This window comes from Euprymna scolopes, chromosome 9 (genome assembly GCF_053919585.1).
Source record: "Euprymna scolopes isolate OS-2025 chromosome 9, ASM5391958v1, whole genome shotgun sequence".
Taxonomy (NCBI): Eukaryota; Metazoa; Mollusca; class Cephalopoda; order Sepiida; family Sepiolidae; genus Euprymna; species Euprymna scolopes.
Genome location: NC_136490.1, coordinates 112,395,874 through 112,419,891, shown reverse-complemented (window position 1 = coordinate 112,419,891; position 24,018 = coordinate 112,395,874). Strand labels below are relative to the sequence as shown.

General features: G+C 31.3%; 1 protein-coding gene across 2 annotated transcripts in view; it reads left to right on the top strand.

Moving 5' to 3' along the window:
- LOC145284803 (homeobox protein Hox-C5-like) overlaps nt 1–24,018 on the top strand; it is a 1,273,673-nt gene that overhangs the window by 131,892 nt on the left and 1,117,763 nt on the right. Inside the window, exon 1 of one of the 2 annotated variants that reach the window (XM_080133769.1) lies at nt 16,081–16,352. The exons of the other annotated variant lie outside the window; for it this stretch is intronic. The gene's annotated coding sequence lies outside the window, so the exon portion shown is untranslated. Of the gene's footprint in view, nt 1–16,080; nt 16,353–24,018 lie in introns of those variants that run through there. 2 annotated transcript variants of the gene reach the window in all.

Below are 24,018 nucleotides of genomic sequence, written 5' to 3'. Positions count from 1 at the left end.
ATGCCAATAAAATGCCCCTGCATATATAATAGACATCTTGCACACCGATAAAATAGAATTACAACCGACCCACACTATTCCTACCCTTTAGCCTCAAAACATATACTGCATACACTTAAGACTATGATAATGCCCATATACGCCTGTTTACATTACACTCTGTATAATCGCTCCTTCTTTATTTAGAATTCGATAAAACTCCCCCTAACCTCATCTATAAAGTTTAATTAATCTCTTTCGTTCCTAATGAATCCCACGCTAGGCGCCGCATCCCCACTATGTTAACTAGCATCTTCTCTACTCTTCTGATGAGAAGCATTATGCTTCGAAATGCCTTGGCATAAAGAGCCCCTTCTATCCCCTAACTAATTGCTTGTATTCCCTTATTGGATAAATGAAAAAAATCTATATTTACCAATATATAGTTTTTGTGACTTTATTTCCCATTTCTATTGTTCTTCTATATGAACTCCAATGATACTTGTTGAGCTTTATACTGTCCCGATAAGTATACTCTGATAGAATTGAACTCACTTTTTTTTCTAACGCACGAAGCTATATATATATGAACAAATGATTAATAAAACATGTTAAAAGACATCTTGAAAGAGAGTTTAAAACATATTTAATTTTAAAAAAGGAAGCACAGGATAAGTGGATAGGCCTTAATCCGCGGAGTTTCGAAGAAATACTCTTCTTCTCATCAGAGGGCAGGAATTAGCAAAATGCGGGATCGGATTTTGCATATAAAAGTATTTAATGAAACTACAAGTAAGTCACAGATCTTACTTGGTTAAAAAAAAGGGTGAGGTAAGGGGAACAGGAGGTAAAAGAAAAATGATAAAAAGATTTCACATGAATGGATAGTCCGGTAAAGGGTAAAAAATCCAAGAATGGTAAAATCCAAAACGGTGTAATTAAAAAATTTCCAATCCAATGGGTAAATTCCAAATGGTCCAAAATGATCCAAAAGGCAGAGTTCCTTGGAAAAAATCGCAAATGGAATGAATTCCAAATCATTACAAAAAAGCAATGGAGAGAATATTTAAAACACGTCTGTCAAGGCTGGAGGAATCAAGTAAATTAAGGTTTAATATATATATATATATATATATATATATATATATATATATATATATATATATATATACATATATATATATATATAGTACTTGAAATCGAATTTACCTACGAACGCATCTATCGTCAGGTTTATATACAGATTCCTTCTAATTGCAAATTCAAATACAAAGTGACTTTGGAATCGGAAGCCTGTTATTTTACCTAACGGCCATTATCAGTTATCACAGTAACGAACAGAATTAAACTCTATATTAGATCTTGTTATCAGAGTAAACTATAATCGTATTTTTTGGCGAGCCAGAACTTTGCACTACTCTAATATCAATTGCTTAATATTATTTATTGTTCAAAAGAGCCATAATATTGTTTTACTTAAGTATATTTAATTAATTTTTACCCAAACACACATGTGTTTCATGCTTCCACAATCTATCCATTTCTTCCCCCATCTCTCTCACTAGCTCTTATATATATATATATATATATATATATATATATATATATATAAAAATATATATATATATATATATATATATATATAGAGAGAGAGAGAGAGAGAGGGCTTATTGCATTTAAAAGAAAACAAGAGAGTCAAAGAGAGAGAAATAGTTTATTTGATCGAATTCTATTTAATCATTATGATGCCCACCCGCGAGTATTGAGTTTTCTAATTAAATCGACTTTTTTTGCTGACGCATATTTAATTCTTCACCAACAAAATTTGTAGAATTCTAGTTTTTCATTAATCATTTGAGGTCAATAACTTGGGCCCAAATTTGTCAATGATGCATTCTAATCAATAAGCTACTTTCATATAAATATGCCGTTCATTGGAGCTATGAGATACGGGATAACTCATATATATATATATATATATATATATATATATATATATATATATATATATATATATATATATATATATATATAGTGGTATTGCATCTAATGCTAAATCATAAACCACCCACGATTAACTCCGATTAAAATGATGACAGCTATGAAAACATCTAACTTTAACTTTATTGATGTAAAATTTCAACCGTTATATATATTATACTTACAATAAAATTAATATGACGCAAATCGGAGGTGTGCAAAATTTTTAGACGACAAATTTACAGGACTTGATTTTTGGATTTACTTTTTTTAATTGTTGAACTAGTCTACTTTCATTTACTTTTTGTTTGCTTTGTTGGCGTACAAAATATGAGGGTTGTAACTGAATAACGTATGTAGATATGAGATGCTACTTATTAGTAATATAAAACTTGAATTCATATGTTTACGTGTGATGGATATTGTCATATGATGACATTAGCGAAACAATGGAAATAAGTCAATACTTTCTGCTATTATAACAGCTAGAAAGAAATATGACATATTAAGGCATAGTAAGGAGTGGATCAGAAAATATTAACTTTTAAACACTATTGAGGTATAAAAGATATCGGAAATTAAAATTCGAAATAAAAAAATGACACTTATTCTATTGTCTACAATTCTGATAATATTATTTTTCTAAAGGAACAATATTTGCGTGCCCTGGAATTATAATAACGTATGTGTCTGAAAGGTGGAAAGGTGTTGCAGTATGATAATAGTATAACCAATGATAATAGTATAACCAATGATAATAGTATAACCAATGATAATAGTATAACCAATGATAATAGTATAACCAATGATAACAAAAAAAAATGTTTAAACATTTCTGATATATGTCCATCGTCTAATATTACAAACATGTTCTTGATTCTTTACAATTGAAAATGTCACTAATGGAGATGCCACTGTCAAAATTGCCTGAATTAAAAGTAAGTTAAGGATCAGAGACTCTAAAATGTATATGTATATATGTTACATATGTTTATATATATGCGTGTATACATTTATATATATATATATATATATATACATGATATTTTACAGGTTTCTCAGATAACAATAACGTGTGTTGTCGTAAGTTCTACGAGGGTCAATATACATTTTGGTTTTAGACTATACATTACATTTGATTAGGGTGAGTTAGATTCCTACAGCTAATTATGCGGGATTTAAGATAGAATACATCTGATCAAAACAGAATTTGCCAGCTTTGTTTTCTCAGCAAATTTCCGAAAATAACGGCAAAAAGAAATGCTAACGGAGTTGATTGGCTGATAATTTAATATTTCTTCTATTATATATATATATATATATATATATATATACATATGTGTGGGGGGTGCGTGTGTGTGTGCGTGTGTGTGTGAGTGTGTAATATTATATAATATTATATTATATTATATTATAATCAACCAGAATCGTTCTGTTACTTGAAACAAAACAATGTTTTCTTAAATGAAAAACTGTTTTAATTCAAGATGTGTATATGTATATATCATTTTATAATGCATACACACGCGTGTATATATATATATATATATATGTGTGTATATATATATATATATATATACATATATATATAAAATATATATAGTATATATATATACATATATATATATATATTTATATATATATATGTATATGCAACATTGGCAACGTTTAAACACGAGACCCACACGTCTAAGTCACAAGGAACACAAAACAAGTAAGAATTAACTCCCTTTTTTTACAATAACATTTATGTCGTCATTCTCCTGCTACACATGACTTCTCGTTACGATAGTTACGTCACCCAAGCATCTAACGTGATCGTCTCCTTCTGTCTGGTCTCTGTTCTCTCGAACGTCGCCCTGAGCGTGCTCTCAAACGTTATCGTCTCTTTATGTACACGTTCGTTTTTATAGTTTTCTCATATGGTGGTATCATTTCACATTATTCGTGCAAATGTTCATCCGCAATATTTACATTTTTAAGAATTAAGACGCTAGAGGAATAAGGATGGTTTTTCTAAATCTAAAATAATGGAAATTTAAATAGAGTCTTGGTATAATTAAAAATTTAAAATATCCTAAACAGTGTTTCTTAAATTAAAAAAAATACTTACATTAAATCGTACACAGAATTTGATTTGGTTATTTTTCCTCCTATGAAGCAGATTAATAATTTCACACTTTTTAATATTTATCATCTCTCTTTCTCTATATCTCTTTCTTTCTCTCTCTCTCCCTCTCTATCTCTCTCTCTGTTCCTCCCTCTCTGTACATGTCAATAAGATAATATGAAAAAAAAAAGATTGCCTAATTTAGCAACAGCCAATTATCATATTATCACTATTTTAAATTATACCCTTGTTTTTCGAAATTGATAATGATCGGTTAATTAGTTTGGAGGTAAATCATCCATACATAAAAGTATATAAAAACCTGCACATACCTAACTTGATATGGATAGATATATCTTTGTGTGGATGCATGACAGAGCCATATGTATCCGTATGTAACACTTACCGAACGTATACCATTTGATCGATGTAATTAATGGATAAGTGTTATATTAGCTGCAATAAGAAGGAACTTAATTTAGAAAATAATGATCTATAAAATGTTACTTTCCTCTTTGGATTACATTTCTATTGATCTACAAACACTTAGCGAGACCTCAACTTCTGGTATCCTTGGTAGAAGTACAGTAAAAACATAATAAAACCCGGAAGAAAATAAAACTCGTTATTACGCCAATAATGCATATTAACAAGCTATTTAAGTGGTCGGCGGGCAAGGATATAACGAACACAAAAGTAATGTCGTACGCAGTAAAACAGTTATATAACATGCATAAAACACAACAGCAGTGAAAACTATGGTGGCGGTGTCTTCGGCTTAGAATATGAAAGAATATGGCGAGTATAAAACGAAGACGATAACGCTGAGCAAACGCATTGAGATACAAACTGAGAAACGATAGCTTCAAAATAAAGATTACGTTTGATTGTACTAACTCTCACTGTCGGGGTAAGCGGCTAATTATCCGGCATTGAAACCTAGTAGGTAATGACTTTTTCTCTTCCGTGTAACCTCTTTCTCAGAGAAGAGTCGTCGCGAGCCTGTCTCTGCTCTATCGTTATCTTCATTGCAAGTGATCGACTGAACTCCAATCTATGCTTCTCTTGCTAAACTTTCACAAAAAAAAACACTCGACACACTACAACCACTATATATGATTTGACCACTTTCTATCTGTGCCTAAATGTAAACGCAGATTCTATGAACAAAGCTGCGTTACCATAACTGCCCGCCTTTGCAATTAGTTCTGCTGGTAAGCTTTCCGGTTGAAGACATGGTAGCCTTCAAATCTAATGTAAACAAATTTCTGTTGGGCTGTCCTCAAAGATAATCAAATTCTACCCAATTTTCAATATAAGGTATTTCTACACCACTACCTTACATTCATTAATCCTTATACTCGAGTGGCTTTTGGGCCTTGATCAGTGGTGCCCCCCCAAGTAAAAAAATCTTAATTGTGACATTAGATCTTTATATAAACAAACTAATGTGTTAGTTTTTGTAGGCACAATTGGTGTTACAGATTTAAATTATATTAATCTGTGGTTGTATTTTTTTATATGCCATTGATGATATTCACGTAAGTAGGGCCACTATTTACTCCCTTTACACCGCATGAATATATAGCACAGTCCTGGAAATTGGTAAAATGCCAATACACAACGAAAGACGGAAGTAAGCTAGTTTATAAGAGATTCTGAACTCCAGAGTCTAAAAATTTTATGGGTGTCTCTGTCGGCATTCCTAAGTGACAACGTCTGAACGCATTAGCAATTAACGAAATACCCACAAAGCGCTTAGACAACCACAGAGCTGGTGAACTTTCCTAGAAATATCCCGAACGAAATATCCTGACACGACAGATAAAATCCTATCGCTATAAGCCAGTCACCGTTAAACAGTTTGCCGATGACAAATTCCCGACTAGGACGCATACCGTCTGAATTATGTTAAAATTCTATTCTCACTCGCAATGAAATGAGTTACAATTCACCCAACCCTACCGTCTAGATATAAGCTGTATCTGTGAGAATATGATAAACTTATTGTTAATGTGAGACACCTGTACAAGGAAATGTAGACGGATTGGTTGGGTTATTTTATCATCCGTTCGGAGAAGATAAGTTTTTCTTGCATCACTTGTACCACATCGTGCTCCAGTTTAAATAATTACATTCAAACAGATTTCTTTATATTCCGATGTCTAGACTTTATGGACCTCCTGTAATAAACCCCATGTGAATCGTTTTAAAAGAACTAAATTTGCTGCATGATAAAAATTGACTTGTAAAATTGAATAATGGTTATAAATAATGTAGATTATTAATCAACATTTAATTAGAGATGTTATAATGGTTCACTGGGGTGACGTTTATTAATAAAGTACGATAATTACCCCTTGCTTATAAGGAAGAATGTAAATAATAACCATAGATTAACATAAAAAAAAAACACCGGAAATCTCTACATTATAAAATCATTTGAATTTTTATCTAAAAGGATTTTAAGGTCAAAAACTAACCAATAAAAAGTGATTATGTATGAATTCCGATCCAGAAAAGAAAGAAATCTTCAATTGTAGTCAGAAACATCGTTCATGCAATGTGAGATAAAACAAAAACAAAACAAAAAAAAGGAAGCAAAAGTTACGAGACTGGCAAAATACATCCAATTCTACTGTCTACTATATTTCTTTCTTTAAAATACAGATAAACATAGGAATCATTTGTATCAGCACGATTCTAAGCTTCTACATCGGATGGACTTAGTGTATTAAACAGAACGGCAGGTACTTGTCACTTAAATATTGTTCTTTTTGTTTTATAATTATATAATTATTCCTTGATCTATTCAACCTTTCTAAATAATAGATAAAGTGTACTAATCGATCAAAAAATTCATCTACCCAACTTTTTTTTCAACTGTTATGAGATATTTAAGTTCGCCGCACTACATTTAATTTTAGCACAAGAGTCGAAAGTCCAAAGGAAGCAATTTCCTAAAGCGTTTACTCTAGTCAGATGAAAAAGAAAACTGGGTACAGTTCCATTAGCATAAGTACGTTTAAGGTGATCATATAAAATCTTCTCCAGAACGATGACGTATGCCTAGAAGGGTGCTCTTCCTAATGTCCATTCGAATACCACGTCGTACGATCAGAAAAAAAAACACAAATAAACCTAGACCCCCATTCTTCAACGTAGACCCCTACAGCCATGTCTCCTTCTCCAACATCAGGGGTCTACATTCCAACCTTCAAGAGGTTGAAACCCAATTACAGGAGATAAAACCGAGCATATTCTTCCTAAGCGAAACTGGCATAGGGCCGACCACTTCCCTAGACGAGTTCATAATTAAAGGTGACTCTAACTTAACATCTAAATCTGACCACCAAGATCGCCATGGGCATGGTATATGTGACTACATTATAGATGGCTTTCGGTGTGGAAGGGATATCTCCACTTAAGAGCCTAATTTACCTTATATGTGCTTCCGGGTTTCACTTTCTTGCATCACTGCATTTATATTTGCCCTCTATCGCCCATACAACAGCGGAGTTACTATCTTTAATAGCATATATGAGAAAATTGACCACATTGCTAACATGCACATTTGTGGTGACTTCAATGTCTACAATGTGGAATGGCTGACCCACTCGGACGAGACATATGATGGTGGGAGGTTCTGTCATGATTTCGCCATTGCCTATGACCTCATCCAGATTGTTAACGAACCCACCCGTGTGCCTTCTAGACATTTTCTCAAAACTTCCCCTGAGCTATGTTCTGTCTCCTCTGGGATCTTCCGACCACTCGGTTGTATAAATTAAGATAAAAAACGAAATGCAATAAGTTTTCAGACGTACCTCTCCATCATACTGTATGTCGATACTCTACGGCTGACCGTGATAGCTTCCGTACATTTATATCTGATCTATCTCTGCATTCCATGTTTAAAAAGGATGTGTCATCCATAGTATCAGACCTGATAGAATGGTTAATTGTAGGCATAGACCGATTCATACCATCCAAAAAATTCCAACAAAAACCTAAAAGCCAGCCATGGTTCTTCCCATAATGTGCTGCTGCCATCGCGCACAGAAATCACTTTTTTTCCATAGCTACCAACGTAAAGACTAAAGCTGCTTTCATGGCTGTAAGCAACCACGGTAAAAGAGTGATAAAAAATGTTAGAGAGCTATATGCTCAGTCCGTTAAATCCAAAGTAGCTGAGTGGCGGCTTGATTCACACCAGTTTTGGCAAATAGAAAACAGGATCCTGAACAGAAGCGTGCGTTCTATCCCAACCATCATCATGGACCTGAGGTCATCTCGTCCGCATCAGACAAGGCCAAACTATTTGCCAAGAACTTCGCAGCCAATTCTGCCCTCTGCGACGAAGGCCACCAACTCCCCGTGTTTGCTCCTATAACAGACAACACATTATGCAACATACAAATATCTGAGCGTGAGACCGCCAAGCTAATCAAAAACCTTGATTCCAGCAAAGCAACTGGCCTTGACGGCATTTCAATTATAGTGCTGAAAAAGCTTCAACCAAAACTTGCCCCCATACTTACAAAACTGTTTTAGCGTTGTCCTAAGGAGAAGTTCTTCCCAACACCCTGGAAAACGCTATCAGTATGCCCTATATTTAAGAATTAATGTGATAAGTCGTCTCCCTCTCAGTACATACCAATAAGTATCCTGTGTGTCATGAGTAAGTTGCTGGAATCGATATTAAATAGAGAAGTAGTCAACCAACTCAGTAGAAATACTCTTCTTAGTGACATACAATATGGTTTCCGTTCTACCAGATCTACAGCAGATGTGCTACCGGTTATTTCTCATAGGATTAGTGAATCTCTTGAAAAAGTCTTCCTTTCTAGGACAATTGCTCTTGACATATCAACAGCCTTCGATAAGGTATGGCATAAGATCTACTTCAGAAGTTTCTAGCTACGGTATAACTGGAAATGTTTTCTCAGTCATTAATTTTTTTCTCTCTGATAAGCTCATAACATGGACAGAAATCAGAGGCCCTCTGCATTAATGCTGGATCCCCTTCAAGGGTCCATCCTGGTCCCAACTCTCTGCCTGATCTAAATGAAATATCTCCCCAAAACACATACTTAAATAATTCGTTGACATCTATGCTGATGACAGGACCGTCTATGAAAACACATCAAATGCTGTAAATGACAAAGTTCTCTCTGATTCTGTCTCCTCTGATCTCGAGCGCGTGGTACAGTGGGTGAAGAGGTGGCTGGTAATTTTTAATGCATCTAAAACGAAGTTCCTATATTTATATCATCAAGGCTCTGACCCCCATCTGGCATCAATTGAAATGGATGGCTCTTGTCTAGGGGAATCTCCATGTTTTGATAAGCTTCTGGGCTTGACCTTTTATCCTAACCTGAAATGGAACACGTACACCAAGTCAGTTGCCAAGGTCGCTGAAAAAATGGTAGGATCCTTCTACCGCTCCAGAAGATATCACACTGCTGATGCGATTCTCTATCTATATAAAAGCGAAGTACGTCCAAGCATAAAGTACTACAACCACATCTGGGCAGGAACTGCTAAAACAGCCTATTCTGCCTTGACAGAGTACAAAATAGGCTTCGTGGCTTAGTGGGTATGCCCTTTTCTCTTCCCTCTGCAACCTCTCTCCCACAGGAGTGATGTTGCGAGCCTGTCTTTGTTTTATCGTTACTTCCATAGCAAGTACTCGTCTGGCCCCCCCTCGCCAATCTTTCACGATAAACACCCGTCTAGCTGAAACACCCGTCAAAAGTTTTCCCTATTCTTTATATGTGCCAAAACCAAAACGTAGTTATCATGAACAAAGCTTCTTTATTATAAGTGCACGCCTGTGGAACTATGTTCCGTTTGCCTGTTTCCCACTTGACTACAACTTGGATATCTTCAAGTCCAACATAAACAAATTCCTGATAAACCGCCCCCTTAAGTAAGACATTTTATCAAATCTCCAATACTAACGTACTGTACACGCAATTACGCTCATTCCCGAATGGCTTCCGGGTCTTGATAAGTGGTGACTACTTTGTAAAATAAAAAAGATGTCTTCACCAATAAATTATTTTAGCCAATTTATATGTATTGACCAGCCAATTTTGTATCTACCAGAAAACACTATGGCAGGAATATTATTTAATTTAGGCACGACACTGGACTTTATGCGAATATTTGAGAATAATTTTCTAATCTATCTCACCTAATTATATAAACACCCATCTTTCTGTCTACTATATATTAAATCCTATAAACTATTGAACACCGTTCTAGATAGGATTGAAAACTGTATCAAAAATCTGTGACTTCGTTTTACAAGCTGTAGGACATGTCTGTGGAAACCCCGTTCGACTACGTATATCAAAACTTTGAGGTCTCAATTGAGATAGCATAATTTTTTTGGACTGATTGTTTATCTATTCTCAAGGACTGTCCCACATAATGACAAAGAAGTGAAGGATTTTTGTTTAGATTATCGCCCTTCGGAAAACATCGGAAAGGATATAAGTAAAGAACATCTGATTTTCAAAGCGGACGGATCGGAAAGTAAATGGTTATATTAAGCTTAAAGACACTCATGAGGTAGTTGGTTAGCTGACTCCTGATATATTAATGAACAGAGTGGGTGCATTTGGAAAGAAACTTTGTTCATGGACGTTCGTTCATGCTTTTGATACATTGGGAGAAAGACATAGAACACGGTAGTTGTTTTCTGATGTGTTTGTAACAAGGCCAATTCTTGTTGTAAATGTTTTTTTTCAAAGAGGAATCAAAGATTAGAGAACAGTCGAGCACCTGTATTTATGCTCATGTATTAAATCATATAAAGACTATTTGTTTACTAAAATATATCCCGACAAAATAAGTTTTCGTTACAACCGAATCATATACAAATCAAATATGTTTCAGCTTCCAATTGTCCAACATTGATTGCAAAGCCGTATACTCTAACAACGCAAAACAATCATTTTCTTTCTGTCGTTTATTTAAAATAACTTATTTCCCAGCATTTTTTTTTCAGATGATGTTGGCCTCATTTATAAATTCTTACCAGAACTTTTTCATTCAATGTCTTTTTTTTTCACATTGCCCAACCAGTTCAGTTTTTTTTTTTTACTTCTTCCCAACGGTTACAGACAGTATGATCAAGGTTGACTATTTGTCCTATCATTTATTAAACATCCGTGCAATCTCTGGAGCAATCTACTTTCCGGCCATCTGTTATTACATTAACTTTTCCCTCTAATTCTCTTTACGAACACATATTTATTCCTCATCTTGCTGTTCCATTGATATCCATTGCGCTTCGTTCAGAAAGAGATGGATTAATAGAGCAAAGAGAAACAAAACCGATTGGTATACTAATGAAACTCGTGTCTCTGACGTTTTATGCTTTTACACCATATTGTTTATCACACACACACACACACACACACACACACACACACACACACACACACACACATATGAATTATATAATCCAAATATATTTCAATTTACAAATTAAATAGATTCGTAAATTTAAAGTACTAATATTTATATGAACGGACCAAAAAGATGAAAAGGCTCAATATTCAATATTATGAGGGCAAGTAGATTAAAATTCTGTTAAAAAAGTTAAAACAATTTATATTTCGAAAAGGAGTACAATGACTATTTTTTGTCATTATTACGTGGAGTTTACGTAAATGCCTAATATATTTAGAGGAAAAGTATTTAGCATATATATATATATATATATATATATATATATATATATACATGTATATATACACACACATATATGTATATATATACGCACATACACATATATATATACACATATATAAACACACATATATATATACACACATATATATACACACATATATATACACATATATAAATATACACACAGACGCACGCACACGCACACACACACACACGCATATATATATATATATATATATATATATATATATATATATATATATGTGTGTGTGTGTGTGTGTGTGTGTGTATAATGTCGGGGATTTACTATGAATAGTGTTGTGTAGATTAATCGGAAAAATCGCCAAATTTGGAGTTATCAGAATCGAAAAAATTGGTACTTATTTTCGGATGCCAAAACGCTTCTCATAAGTGTCTTGTCTCTCTCTCTCTCTCTTTATATATATATATATATATATATATATATATATATATATATATATATATATATATATATATATAATACTTGTAGGGGACCCCGACAATATCAGGAATGAAATAATGATCAACAAACGATCGAACGATCAAACATTTGTCATCGAAATCGGTAAAATTACGTATTTTCTAATCAAATCGATTGCCTTACTGTACACCATCAGGTAGCTTCACATGCCTACTTGCAGACTACAACATGCAGTAGTCTACATGCGACTGTATTGAATCTACTATTGATTTTATAAAATCAGCTGTAAATAATGGCTTCACTTAAAGGTCAAAATGAGACAGTTAATTATCATAATGCAACTGTGTTCTAAATAGAAATATTTATTTGGAACGCGCCCTGGTCTTCTCAGCCAATCAACTGTTAATTTTATGAATTGATTTTTACATAATTACTTGAATTGAAATTATTTCTCGTAAACTTATATATCGTGGTTCACTTACGCTTTAAATTGAAAATTCAGGTCGAACGTGCCCCTACATCTACATTTGAGTGTATAGGCTGGATCTTTCTGCTTGTGCGATAATAAAACTTCTCAAATACACTTGTGATGCAAGGTTGTGTAGAAGTGTTGAATTTCGTCAGACTTGGACTTCCCCGTTTAATCATTTTTTTTTTCGGTTATCGGTGTTTGATACTTATCAGCTGTTCCGATTCCATAGAGAACGAACTCACGCATACACAAAGTTCCTTTCCTATAATAATAGTATATATATATATATATATATATATATATATATATATATATATATATATATATATATATATATATATATACTACGTTTGTGTCGTTATTGTGTCCTAGATGGTGAATCAACTAAAATTCGTGTGTTTATGAATGAAGTTCTCAGCGGGAAGCTGGACGTAATAATAGTGTATTTATATAAACGTCTTGGCTACATATATGCATGTTTAAGCTGCAACTTGAAGAAAAGAATTATATCTGGTCTGCAGAGACTGCTGATCCTAAAAATGCAGCAGAAACATATATGCACATATGCAATCATCAAAGTTTGTATAAACACACACGCTGTATATATATAAACACACACACACACACACACATATATATATATATATATATATATATATATATATATATATATATATATATATATAAAGAAACGGCTATATGTCTATTTGTCTATTTGTCTGTCTGTCTGTCTGTCTATCGGTATGTCTCCATATTCATAAACTCTAACCCCTCTTAAACTAAAAGTAGCAGAACAAATGATTGGATTTTTATGGACTATTCTTTTAGCCGGTTAAAATATTATGGGTCTTTAGCCGATTAAAATTGTTTTTAAAGTATACAAAAAAAAAAAATGGATCCAAATTTGAAAAAATCGTTAACCATTTTGTACATTTATCTTAGTTCTGTTTAATATTTTATTATTACTTGGCATACAGGCGTGTCACGTTGGTACAGGGGTAACGTCACTAGCTTTGAATGCTACAGTTTCGGTTTCGATTCTGACTGATAGCGCCTAAATATATATTTATTTCAATTAAAATCACAACTCTTTATTTATATATACGAAAACTGGACAAACAGAAACATCATATTTAAGCGCATTTTATCCCCGCATATATATATATATATATATATATATATATATATATATATATATATATATATATATATGTATATATAAATTGTAATTAGTAAAAACATGAAGAAATATGTTATTTTTTTCAAAGCAAACACCCACACCCACCCACATATATATATATATATATATATATATATATATATATATATATATATATATATTCTGTTGAGTTATACCTCTAACGCTTCTTATTCTAATTCATTACATTAAATTGATAAAAAGCTACGCATATTTTGAAACATTCTCCAGATATAACTAAAATAATAACTACCTTTACTTCTTCATCCTTATTACTAGTTTATTGTTGCATTCATATAAAGAAATTTTCTTTTCCATAAAGAAGAATATATACTTATGTGTTTGGCATATTTCCTTAATATGATGTAGACACAGGTGTGCGAGTTTGATTACTCCACTAAAAATCAGACACCATTTTCTATAGATACATAGTCACTTTAAGTAAAAAAATGGGGAAAATGCTTGCATCAACAAAGAACCACGAAAAATACATATATAAGTTAGAGTGAAAACCATGGTATTTAGTAAATTTAAGATATTAACACCCATACATTTTTCAGATATACCTCAATTTCAAGACTAAGGTATATCGTATGTTATAAAGTCTTTTTGTGAAAACTGCTTGAATGAAAAAAAAATGTGGATGATAGAGATATATCGATAGAAATCCATCTCTCTCTCTCTCTCTCTCTCTCTCTCTATATATATATATATATATATATATATATATATATATATATATATATATAGGTAGTAGAGTTTAGATTCCTAGAGGTACATCCAATGAAACAACATTTTCTCATGCATTTTTTGCATTATATATATTCAGTTAGAACAAAATGCATGAGAAAATCACGGTTCCCGACGTTCTTGAAAATCGAATTCTACTGTGCAGATAATTGCTACATATATCTATCTATCTATCTATCTACCTATCTATCTATATATCTATATATCTATCTATTTATCCTCTCTCTGTCTCTTTCTCTCTCTCTCTCTCTATATATATATATATATTTATATATATATATATATTCACAAAATACTATCTATATATCTATCCAATCTTTCTCGCTCTCTCTCTTATATATATATTTATATATATTTATATATATATATTCACAAAATACTATCTATCTATCCAATTCTCTCTCTCTCTCTCTCTGTTTCTCTCTCTCTTATATATATACATATATATATCTATATATATATATGTGTGTGTGTGTGTGTGTGTGTGTGTGTGTGTGTGTGTGTGTGTGTGTGTGTGTGTGGTTATACATGGATGAATAAGATTTAAGGATAAAAGATGGGGAGAACTTTATTCCATATTGTTATTTTTTTTTTATTTTACCTCTGATATTTTTATTGGATGATTTTATTCTTCTCAATTTGTTTCTCTTTCTTTAAAGGGGAATTCTGTTCTTTCACCTTGCTACGTTGCATTTATTCATTTCCATATTTTTTGTCTTCAGCTTCATCTTACAATACATCATTTTATTGTTAGAAAAGATAAAGAAGAAAATAAATAAAAAACGGCGCTATCTAGACTCAATCGAAAAAAAATACTTAGAACGCCAGATAGAGAGAGAGAGAACGCCAGATAGATAGAGGGATAGAGAGAGAGAGTGTGTGTGTGTGTGAGAGAGAGGGGGGTCGTGTATGTGAAAGAGAGAAAGAAATAGAAATCTGTAATTGACAGCGGAAAAGGTGGATATCGAAAGTAGAACAAGTTTAAAGGAGTCAAAACTGAAAGCGAGGTATGCAAACTAGAGCGGGAAATAGAGAGGGTAGAAAGAGAGAGAGAGTGCGAGAGAGAGAAATAGAGGCAGAAAATGCGTGAGGAAGACAGGGGGAGGAGCAAATACAGTAGAGTTGACAAGGGAGGAGGATGAGGAAGAATAGGACTAAGATAAATCTAATATTAAGCTGCCTGCATCATCTCATCTATTCTATTCGTAGACGAGCCTGCATCTTTATTTTTCTCTCTCTTTATCTTCATCTCGACACCCACCTTCCGCCTACCTCGTAGCCATGCATCTCGCTTGAACCTTTTCTCCGACTACAATATCCTAGTCATTTGCTCCACCTCCTTCGCTCTAATCTTCACAATCTAGCCCTTCCATCCTTCGCAGGGCGCACTCTCATGCAGGCATGCGCATACATCACCCCCTATCCCGCACAAACGTTCCTTTGTTTCCAGTTTCCAGCCTCGGAACTTCTGCGATCCGTTTTTCTTCTTTCTCTTTTTCCGTTTACCCTTGCTTTCGTTTTCGTTCATCCTTTCGTTAACGCCTTTCTTTCTTACTCCCCGCTCCCATCCCTGTCTTACTCCACTGATGTCCAGATCACATTCTTAATGTCTTTGTCGACCTATCGGGATGGACATTGGACCATTCCGCATTTTGGAAAATAATTTCTCCCCAACTTGCTGACATAATTTAATTTTATTTATTATTTGTCACAGGTAAGACAATTTCTTTAAAAAAAAAATACAATTCAATTATGGATGTAAAATACCATTGTTTTTATTCATTTGTTTATTTTATATCATGTTAATGTCATCGTTTTATTTGATGTTAATGTCAACATAAAAAATACATTAAACACGTTTTTTTTTTATGTTTTACACTTTTAATTTAAAGAATATTAAACACATCCGCAATGTTATTATTTTCTTAACGTATTAGGTAATATGTGATAATTATTTATATTACGTTTTCTATTCGCTAGATGACTTTAAAAAAATAGGTTTAAAAATGAGTTAAAATTAATTGATTTCCCTTTATTCATTCGTGTGTGACCTACTTGCGTTTTAATAGTAAATATTTAATAAACGTTAGAAACATTCGACTTCTGTAATTATTGGTTGTAAGTGAAGTCTTGACGCGTCACACAACATGTTTATTTATAGGAAGTAAGATTCCATAACCATTATTACTCTACTCATAACCAATTATTGTTAAATTAAAATACGTTTAACATATAAATTGTAAACGTAAAATTTTGTTAAACGCAAATAATGTCATATCGGAGTCGGTAAACTACTTTGTCGAATCTCTGGAATTTATTTTATTTTTTTTAAAAAGAAGCATAATAAAAGAATGTCGTTAATAGTAACATTTAGCTTGAAAATTAATCAAACACACCCAATAATATGCTTTCATAAACACGTTCAAAAGTTTATTGCAAACATGCGTCTCGCCGGAAGTTTTTTTTTTTTTTCTTAATGTTTGTCTACACAATATCAAATAATGTATTGCGTATTTATTTTAAAAAATCATTACAAAAAAAAAAAAAATAATAATTCCAAATCTAAATTATAAAAAAATAATTATTTTTAATCATATTTTGGCCATTTAATAAACATATTTTCTAAACCTAGTGTTTAAATGTAGTCTGATTGCATTAACAAATGCATATGAATATATTTATATTTAAAATACAAATACTGAACATTTCATTTATCTATATATTAGTAGGATAGCGTTTTTGTTATTTATTTTGTGTGGCATACTTACATACGATATTTCTGGTAATAAATAATTTTACCAAGAATATTTCATAAGTTTTGGTTTCGGTTTCAATTATAACTGATGGCACTCCAATAATCTTTTTCTTTTATATATAAATAATCTTATCAAGAATTCTTCAGAAAATTTAGTTTTGATTTTGATTATAGTTAAAGGAACTCATGTTCTATTAACCCCCCCCACACGCAAATATATATATATATATATATATATATATATATATATATATATATATATGCATACATAAGTTTTGGTTTCGGTTTCGATCCCAGCTGATGCACACAAGACATACTGATGGATACTTTTATCTTTGAAATAGAAACTTTATAATATATAAAAATCGACACAACATTAACTCTATAATAATATATAGGAAATCTGCAAGAATTAAAATATCATATTTAAGCGTACCTTACGACCGGATTTCGCCGGTGGTCCCTACTAGCTTAGATAAATAATTTTGCAGTTTTAACAAAATGGCTACAAATTCTTCAGATGCTGCACTTCTATTTCTTGTTCTCTTTCGGTGGAGGAGAAATCCTTCACGACTGAGACAATCTTTATTTTTGTACCTTTTCTCCACGTTAAAAAACGACCCTGGTGTCTAACTCTGTCCCGTGGGGAGGCATAGTAAATAGGTACAATAATATCAGAGAGTCTCCATTTACGCCGAACATCTATAGCGTGCCACCATCTATATATTACATATGAAAGAATTCCCCTGTGGACTTTCCACAGGTCTCGTAAGTTATTATTATTATTATTATTATTATTATTATTATTATTATTATTATTATTATATTAGTAGTAGTAGTAGCATTTGCGAATATTAGTATCTTTATTGTTCTCATATAGATAAAGAAAATTAGGATTTTACCATCTAATTTACATTCCTGTTTCTGCTGTTTACAGAAACACCATGTAAAGAAGATGGCAGTTTGAAAATGTGCCCCTTGTTTTCAAACATAATGATTAAAAATTTAAAAACCTTTGATAAAGATTAAATGAAAGTAAGAGACGCGGCACAAACACTTAAACCTCTTAGACGGAGATGATTTATTTCTTTAATTAATAATAACATACAGCTAATAAGAGCAGTTGAAATAGATTCCTTTTTAATCATTCTCTCAATTGCTAAACTACGGGATATTTTTAGTTTTCAAAGACTAAATCTAGAAGAAAACGAGTAAATATCGATGGATTCTAAAATTTTCTAAAATATATTTTTTATAAATTTTATAAAGTAATACTCTAATTTATAATATAAATTTTCTTATAAACATTATCCAAGAAAATTCATTTAAAGGTGTATATCTTTAAAAAAATGTAATATGATTTTAATGTTTATCATATTGATGATATAAATTGTTTTTGTTTTTTTTAAATAACATTGGAGAATTAGTCGAAATTATCTTTTTCCTGTGCGTTTTTGTGACGTATTTGTGTTTATAATATTTTAATATAAATCATAGGCTGTAAATATTTAAATTTCTGCAATTATTGTTTCAATAAACTCGAGTCTGGTCACTACTTCCTGTCAATAAACAAGATGTCTGACCCTTTAACAATAACTAATAAATTGTGATTGTTCATAGATTATGAAATATATTGTCTTTGTAACGCAAATATATTAAACATGAAGAGCAAAAACCAAAATAAATCGGTTACTTATTAATTTGCTTTAAAATAATTTCTGTCTTCAAACGATATGTCTTCCATTTTTTTTATAGATATAAATATCAGAAAAATAATTAAAAAAATATAAAGGATTAAGTTATTTCTACCGTGTTTTCATAAGGATAAAATATGTTTCTATTTTCTAAGTAAACATATTCATAACATGCAGAGTTTAAATAACGAGACAAACACACGAACACACACTCACGTGCGCGCACACACACTGGCGCATATACCATCATTACTAGGGCTGTGACAACTGCATATACTTTTCATTATTTGGACTCTCGAATATTTATCCAACACAGTTAGACTCACTCAATCAACCGAGAAGCACATCATTTTATATAAAAAATAAATATGATATCAACGGATTTATACGCAAGAGTCAAAACAGTAAGAAGAATATTCTGCTGTCAAAGCCCTAATCATTTACACATCTAATAAAAAAAACGTATATATTCGAATTTATTCATGAGTTAGACGATACGCTGTGAATGAATAAATACCTAGTGAAAGTGTGATCTTAATTAAATAATTAACATATGTGTGATGTTTATTTCATTAAGTATTACGATTTCGCTCGATACAAATTTTCTCAGATCAATATCTATGAATAACTCAATGAATGCATAGGGTTTATATATTTGAGTATATACTAGCTAACATCGCCTAAGAAACGTCTTTTATTTCTTTTAACAATACCATTTATTTTAGCAAATAAATATTTGCATGTGTGTGTGTATATATATATATATATATATATATATATATATATATATATATATATATATTATTTTTACTTTCATCATATTTTGCTTTGGTTTTGATACCCGCAAATTCAAAGCTATCTCTTTACAACCCTCCCTTTTCATAACCTATCACACTTTCATAAATCAGAGTTCATTCTCTGTAGGTTGTTTTTGACCCCAGTCAGCGACGATTACTTTTGCTAGTGGGTATACATATTTCCATTCTATCAAGGTTAGGCGAACACCCCATAATTTTATTTTACCATATTTCTTTAAACTGAAACATAATTATCAAAAGTATACTTACGCAGATAGATATGAAAAGTATTTATTAAATTTTGTGCCTATTTCCATTCTATGGAGGACAAGCGCGAACGCAGACCCCACAATTTTATCATACCATCCCTATTTAAGTTAAAACATACTTATGAAATTATTATTATGTACATCTATATCAAAAACACTTGTAAATATATATTTTTTTCATTTTTATTTTTTTTATTTCCATACTTTGTGGATCAGGCGCGTACGCAGACCCCACAATTTTAATGAATCATCATTATGCCAGATCAGGCATACCCATTCCTGTGTCTCGATACGTCTGCTATCATTATATGTGATCAGTTTTCTATAACAGTCAATCATATAGGAGCCTATTCCTGACCAGACACACACACAGACGTTCAGCTTTATATTATATATATATATATATAATATATATATATGTGTGTGTGTATGTATGTGTGTGTATGTATAAATATATATATAAATATATATAGAGATAGATATGTGTATATAAATAAAATTATGAATAAATATATGTATATAAATATTACTATGAATAAATATATATATATATATATATATATAAATATATCTGTAAATATATATAGTACATATATATATGGATATATATATATATGTATATATATATATATGTATATGTGTGTGTGTGTGCGCGCGTGTGTGCGCGTGCGTTGGAATGATCACTTGGAATCATGAATCGTAAAAATCGATACTTTGGTGGGTATGAGGATAATTTCCCCGATGTCAAAAATGCTTCTTCTAATTTTTTTTTTTGTTTTGTTTTCTTTTTAAGAAAACTTTCCGTGTTGGTAGTAATGATAAAATACTATATATTTATTCACTTTCTATCATGAAAACATCCACCATGAATGTATTTATACCATCGAAAAATAACTGCACATTTAACGGGCGTATTTTACAGTAATCGAGGCAAATAACCTCCATATAGTCAAATATGTAGAGATTTATAAAGAATCGGAATTGGTAATTGTATCAGATTTGGAAATTTGGTAACGAATCGATAATTGAGTTGGAATTGGGAAAACTGTTGGCATCGACCAACCACTAATACGTCGCGATATATCAAAAAACAGTCGTGCAAAATAGTGCAATGGTAGAGATATTTACTTCTTACCAAAGGGTCCCGATTTCGGATCTCGCTAGATTCAGCCACTCCGATGAGTCGTAGACGAGGAAATACGTGTCAGCGGATAATTATATTTTACAAAGAATATATATGCTGCTCCCCACTTGGGGGTACCAAATTAGTAAAAGGGAAAATTATTCCCAATTCGAATTTAGGTAAAAATGCACTTTCGTATAAATAATTTGAATAATTCAAAACGTATCACAAAAACAAATAACAAGATCTATATATGAAGTTATTTATGTATAAAATTATCATTAAAATATTAATATGACTAATTTCATAAAAAAAAAAACAATTAAGCTTTACTACCTCTGCCAAAATTATTTACCGTAAATAACTTTCTACGATTAAAATCTTAATACACAAGTATTTTTTAAGCAGCCAGAAATATTTTAATATTTGCCATTTTAGATGCTTATAAATTCCTGTCTAAGAGTTGTATAATAACACAGCCCCTCTTTCCAACTATTAACTAAAGATTAAAATATCTAATTTTGTGACAAAAATACCGAAATGCATGTTGGTTGATTTAATGTCGTCATTAAAGCAAGATAATATAGTATATTAGTATTTGTTTATTTTCATTAATGTTATTTATTTTGAAAAAATCAATTCATACACAAGAAACAAATAATATAATACTGACCTCGACACGACAACATACATACAAAAAAAATGTTAACTTTACTTTATTAATATAGATCATATACAATTGTAGATTATTTTTTTTCGCTTGTTTGAGATATAAAACAAACTAATTCATATAACTCACTATGTCTGTCCTGTTATCTGTCTGTCTGTCCATATTTTCAAGCCCTATTTCTCCCGAAACTAAAAAACGCAGTGTGGCGCTAGGAACCTCACATAATCGCATTTGTTCTTATGTTGTTCTTAAGCCAATTAATATTAATTTTAAGGAATAAAAATGAGATCAAAATTGAAAAAAAAATCGTTTTACATTTTAAATATTCATCTCAGTTTATATTAATCAGTTCTTACGCATGTCACGTTGGCACAGTGGTAACGTCAGCAGCTTTGAATGCTACAGTTTTACTTTCGGTTTCGATTCTAGCTGATGGCACCCAAATGCTAAATTTTACCTTTAAAATATAATAACATATAAAAAATCTGGAAACATTATAATATTATATTTAAGCGTATTTTACGACTGGGCAAAGTCGGACACCCCGCCCCGCTAGTAATATATATATATATATATATATATATATATATATATATATATATATATATATATATATATATATATATACTTCAGAATAGTTTTGTAGATAACGTATGACATGGATTTTACAAAGCAAGCTGGATCTAAAAAACATTCATATCCTTTTTCTACAAATCCTCCTGATACAGGACTTCTGATAAATGCATTATTTTCACTTTGACTTCCCATGTCTCACTGACTTTAGAAAATAGGGTGCATACCTTTATAACTATTTGCTAATATTTTCTCTCCTCTGATGAGATGGTAGATATCGAAACCCTATAGGTTAAGGAGATTAATTTTCTAAAGCATTCTTTGTCTTGCTTAGAATAATAAAAAATTCTTTGATATGAAACTCAACGACTTCATTTTATTTCAATGAGAATTTTTTTTTTAAATTCATTGAATTACAATTTCAATATTTTTATATATATATATATATATATATATATATATATATATATATATATATATATATATATATATATATATAAAGTATTGGTATCGGATTCAATTCAAGCTAATGCACCCAAGTCATATAGATATATGTTTTTTGCTTTTTTTTGAGTTCGCAACTTCATAATATATAAAAATCGATAGAACATGAATTCTATAATAATATATAGGAAATTTGCAAGAATTAAAATATCCTATTAAAGCGTACTTTACATCCGTACTACACCAGGTGTTCCTGCTAGCTTATATGTTAGTTAAGTATTTTGCAGTTAAAAAAAGGGGATCTACAATAGTATCGCGCCTCTCGCTTTCCGCATGAGGATTTGCAGAATGTGGACATCGATATATTACATATGACTGAGTCGTCTGTGGAATTTGCACAGGTCCCACTGGTGTATATTAATCGTTTATGTCTTAATTTATGTCTTGAATAATTATGTAAATCATGAATCTATTATTTAACATGAGAGCTATTAATTTTTTGGTAATATTTAAAGCTCTATTAAAAAGAAAGATTTAACAGCTGACTAAGGCGAAGCAAAAATTGGAGATAGTAAGTTTTCAGTTTCGCCATCGCATCCGCTATATTACTTGTGAATTAATGTTTCACATGTAATTTCTAAAAAAATGTTTTCACATATTTCGAAATGCGAAAATTACGCAATACATTTATTACGTGTGAAAAAATATGACTGACCGGCAGAAATCTTTTTTTTTGGATACGAATTTTAAAGAAAACAATAAATCACTATTACTAAGAAAAAAAAAAAAGAAGGAATCCTCTGAAAACTCGAGAAAAAATGCAATAAATTTAACGTATCCCCTTAAGATTAAATTTTCTAAGGCTTATGAATTCTCATTCTTCTGAAACTATTTTAAATGCTTCTTTATTTTAACAATAGTCGGCCACCCGACCATGAAATGCGATTAAATATTGTACATTAATTCGTGCCAATTAAATATTTATTATTATAAAGCCAACTTTTTATCGATGATTTAATTGTACTTATACTATATATATATATATATATATATAT